The following is a 5015-nucleotide window of genomic DNA, read 5'->3' on the forward strand; positions in this document are numbered from 1 at the left end:
GGCTCCTCTCTGGCTCCTCTCTGGCTCCTCTCTCGCTCCTCTCTGGCTCCTCTCTCGCTCCTCTCTGGCTCCTCTCTGGCTCCTCTCTCGCTCCTCTCTGGCTCCTCTCTCGCTCCTCTCTGGCTCCTCTCTCGCTCCTCTCTGGCTCCTCTCTGGCTCTTCTCTGGCTCCTCTCTGGCTCCTCTCTGACAGGAGAGGAGGTAATATAAAAGATTATCTGCTTCCCAAACCGATTGTCTGTTTCGCTTGATGGGCTCTGGTCTAAAGTAGTGCACTGTAAAGGGAACAGGGTGCCATTTGGGATGATACTGTCGTCTCTCTATCTCGTCTTTGTGAGAGACTCTAATTTTCTGTTTCTTCTCCTTTTCTCTCGCTCTGTCTCTGGTGTAAACAGGATGCCCGTCCATTCAGCAGTGCACCGCTGAGATTGCCAGTTTCTGCTTCCTCCCATCCTGACAGAGATTGTCAATCTGGTCAGCTCCCTGGCCAGCGACACCACTGTCAAGGTGTTCGATAGGACGAGGTGGGCCATTTGAAAGAATCAAGTCGATCGCTGGAAAGACACAATCACTAGAAAGAATCAAACATTTGAATATGTGCATTAATTTAAAAGCTTCCAGCTAGTATGGAAAGAGTATATATCAGGAATGCATGTATATACATACATACATACGCTTACAAACACATTTCACAAACTTCATCTTTCAAGACAGTTTTGAAAGGATATGTTTTTATCTATAATGACTTTATCATTTGTGTTTTTGTTTGGTCCCCTAGTTGTCCCCAAGGAGACATCTTTGTTCCCATGCCTCTGATCCAACACCCCACCTGCCACCTATAGAAACTTCATCCTCATTGGAAGGATCTTCCACCAGTGGCATTGCTGCACAGAGCAAGGTACCTGCTATAGCCAGAATTCTATTATCTCTGTGCTCTGATAGAAGTCACTGTTTGCTTGACCTGTGATTTTGTTTGCTTATTTGATTCATGGAGTTAAACATAATCATTGCCCTTTATAAGTATGTGATGATCATTTTATTCACCTCAAATGATGCCCCATTTCCTATTATTTTTGAGAAATAAAAAAATGTAGGTACTTTTTTCCTCTCTGTAACTTTGGAATGTGTAGTTAAATATCTGGATTGTGTGGTTAAACATACTTTACTAAATGACTTCATGAAAGTAGTAATACATCAGCATAATAGAGAGACATTATTATGATGTTAAAGGCAGAATTGGGCACAAACCCAAATACTAAATTCTAACCCAACCTGGAACATTTCTAGCTATTTCCCAATGTCTCATCGCAACTCTTCTCTCTCCACTTCAGAAACAGCATGCCTTTTATGGCATGGCTCTAATAACTATTGCTAATGATTAACTGTAGATGTGAAGATGTGCATTATATACACACAGGCATCATTGTTTCTAAGCTTAGTGTGACATGACATGCTTTCTCTGCTACTGTTCTGTACTCTCTGTCACTCTGACAATCAAAGCAACCCTTTTCAAACTTTAACTGCCAAACATTTCTTTCTTTTGAAACAATCTCTGTGTCTGTATCTTAAGCTTAGTGTCTCTGTGTAGCCAGCTCTTATAGAGCTGTCTGTTGCCAGTGCCTGTATCTTAAGCTTAGTGTCTCTGTGTAGCCAGCTCTTATAGAGCTGTCTGTTGCCAGTGCCTGTATCTTAGTGTCTCTGTGTAGCTCGCTCTTATAGAGCTGTCTGTTGCCAGTGTCTGTATCTTAAGCTTAGTGTCTCTGTGTAGCTAGCTCTTATAGAGCTGTCTGTTGCCAGTGTCTGTATCTTAAGCTTAGTGTCTCTGTGTAGCTAGCTCTTATAGAGCTGTCTGTTGCCAGTGTCTGTATCTTAGTGTTTCTGTGTAGCTAGCTCTTATAGAGCTGTCTGTTGCCAGTGTCTGTATCTTAAGCTTGGTGTCTCTGTGTAGCTAGCTCTTATAGAGCTGTCTGTTGCCAGTGCCTGTATCTTAGTGTCTCTGTGTAGCTAGCTCTTATAGAGCTGTCTGTTGCCAGTGCCTGTATCTTAAGCTTAGTGTCTCTGTGTAGCTAGCTCTTATAGAGCTGTCTGTTGCCAGTGCCTGTATCTTAAGCTTAGTGTCTATGTGTAGCTAGCTCTTATAGAGCTGTCTGTTGCCAGTGCCTGTATCTTAAGCTTAGTGTCTCTGTGTAGCTAGCTCTTATAGAGCTGTCTGTTGCCAGTGCCTGTATCTTAAGCTTAGTGTCTCTGTGTAGCTAGCTCTTATAGAGCTGTCTGTTGCCAGTGCCTGTATCTTAAGCTTAGTGTCTCTGTGTAGCTAGCTCTTATAGAGCTGTCTGTTGCCAGTGCCTGTATCTTAAGCTTAGTGTCTCTGTGTAGCTAGCTCTTATAGAGCTGTCTGTTGCCAGTGCCTGTATCTTAAGCTTAGTGTCTCTGTGTAGATAGCTCTTATAGAGCTGTCTGTTGCCAGTGCCTGTATCTTAGTGTCTATGTGTAGCTAGCTCTTATAGAGCTGTCTGTTGCCAGTGCCTGTATCTTAAGCTTAGTGTCTCTGTGTAGCCAGCTCTTATAGAGCTGTCTGTTGCCAGTGCCTGTATCTTAAGCTTAGTATCTATGTGTAGCTAGCTCTTATAGAGCTGTCTGTTGCCAGTGCCTGTATCTTAAGCTTAGTGTCTCTGTGTAGCTAGCTCTTATAGAGCTGTCTGTTGCCAGTGCCTGTATCTTAAGCTTAGTGTCTCTGTGTAGCCAGCTCTTATAGAGCTGTCTGTTGCCAGTGCCTGTATCTTAATCTTAGTGTCTCTGTGTAGCTAGCTCTTATAGAGCTGTCTGTTGCCAGTGCCTGTATCTTAAGCTTAGTGTCTCTGTGTAGCTAGCTCTTATAGAGCTGTCTGTTGCCAGTGTCTGTATCTTAAGCTTAGTGTCTCTGTGTAGCTAGCTCTTATAGAGCTGTCTGTTGCCAGTGCCTGTATCTTAAGCTTAGTGTCTCTGTGTAGCTAGCTCTTATAGAGCTGTCTGTTGCCAGTGCCTGTATCTTAAGCTTAGTGTCTCTGTGTAGATAGCTCTTATAGAGCTGTCTGTTGCCAGTGCCTGTATCATAAGCTTAGTGTCTCTGTGTAGCCAGCTCTTATAGAGCTGTCTGTTGCCAGTGCCTGCATCCTGCCAACGACTGCATCCTGCCAGTGCCTGCATCCTGTCAGTGACTGCATCCTGCCAGTGCCTACATCCTGCCAGTGACTGGATCCTGTCAGTGACTGCATCCTGCCAGTGCCTGCATCCTGCCAATGACTGCATCCTGCCAGTGCCTGCATCCTGCCAATGACTGCATCATGCCAATGACTGCATCCTGCCAGTGCCTGCATCCTGCCAGTGCCTGCATCCTGCCAATGACTGCATCCTGCCAATAACTGCATCCTGCCAGTGCCTGCATCCTGCCAGTGCCTGCATCCTGCCAATGACTGCATCCTGCCAGTGCCTGCATCCTGCCAGTGCCTGCATCCTGCCAATGACTGCATCCTGCCAGTGCCTGCATCCTGCCAGTGCCTGCATCCTGCCAATGCCTGCATCCTGCCAGTGCCTGCATCCTGCCAGTGCCTGCATCCTGCCAGTGCCTGCATCCTGCCAATGACTGCATCCTGCCAATGCCTGCATCCTGCCAGTGCCTGCATCATGCCAATGACTGCATCCTGCCAATGCCTGCATCCTGCCAGTGCCTGCATCCTGCCAATGACTGCATCCTGCCAATGCCTGCATCCTGCCAATGACTGCATCCTGCCAGTGCCTGCATCCTGCCAGTGACTGCATCCTGCCAATGACTGCATCCTGCCAGTGACTGCATCCTGCCAGTGCCTGCATCCTGCCAGTGACTGCATCCTGCCAGTGCCTGCATCCTGCCAGTGCCTGCATCCTGCCAGTGCCTGCATCCTGCCAGTGCCTGCATCCTGCCAATGACTGCATCCTGCCAGTGCCTGCATCCTGCCAATGACTGCATCCTGCCAGTGACTGCATCCTGCCAGTGCCTGCATCCTGCCAATGACTGCATCCTGCCAGTGCCTGCATCCTGCCAGTGCCATGCTGTTTGTTTGTGATCATCTCTATTTGACTCTGCCCTCCTCCTCATAGTAGGTTGACAGGTGAGTCTGACTCTGCCCTCCTCATCATAGTAGGTTGGAAGTTTACCTGTAGCCAGCCCAACCAAGTAACACTATCTCTAGGGTGTTCTGGTTTCAGTCAGATTTCTTAAATATCATATGGAATTCTATTTACCTGTTGAGCCTTGTAAAACTTTTCAAAAAAATAATGGTGAAAAAACTGAATCTCTGCTGCCTTCAAAAAGTATTCGTACTCCTTGACTTATTCCACATTTTGTTGTTACAGCTGGAATTCAAAATCGATTAAATTTAGTGTTTTTCTCTCACCCATCTACATACAATACCCCATAATGACAAAGTGAAAAGTTGTTTTTAGATTTGATTTCAAATGTATTGAAAATGAAATAGACATGTAAATTAGGTAAGTATTCATACCCCTTTTCTATTACACTCCAACTTGAGCTCCGGTGCATCCTTTAGCCGGAGCTCCGGTGCATCCTTCAGCCGTTGATAATCCTTCATGTCATTAAAACTTAATTGGAGTCCACCTGTGGCCAATTCAATTGTTTGGACATGATTTAGAAAGAAACTGTTTATATAAGGTCCCACAGTTGACAGTACATGTCAGAGCAGAAACTATATCATGAAGTCCAAGGAAATGTCTGTAGATCTCCGAGAATTATGATGAGGCATATACTCTATCTTCCCGAGAAAGGGTATAAAACCATTTCTAGAGTGTTGAACGTTTCCAAGAGCACAGTAGTTCTCCATCATTGGAAAATGGAAAAAATATGGAACTACCATATTTGCCTAGAACTGGCCGTCCAACCAAACTGAGCAACCGGGCAAGAAGGAGCTTGGTCAGGGAGGTGACCAAGAACCCAATGACCACATTGACAGAATTACAGAGTTCCTTGGCTGAGTTGTGAGA

General features: G+C 45.6%; 1 long non-coding RNA gene across 1 annotated transcript; it reads left to right on the forward strand.

Moving 5' to 3' along the window:
- The first annotated feature begins 292 nt into the window (after window positions 1-292).
- LOC118380433 (uncharacterized) lies at window positions 293-3433 on the forward strand. The gene is made up of 3 exons (XR_008088205.1): window positions 293-523; window positions 778-897; window positions 3114-3433. It is a non-coding gene; the product is annotated as an uncharacterized LOC118380433 (long non-coding RNA).
- Window positions 3434-5015: the final 1582 nt, after the last annotated feature.

The sequence above is a fragment of the Oncorhynchus keta genome, chromosome 1, assembly GCF_023373465.1.
Source record: "Oncorhynchus keta strain PuntledgeMale-10-30-2019 chromosome 1, Oket_V2, whole genome shotgun sequence".
NCBI lineage: Eukaryota > Metazoa > Chordata > Actinopteri > Salmoniformes > Salmonidae > Oncorhynchus > Oncorhynchus keta.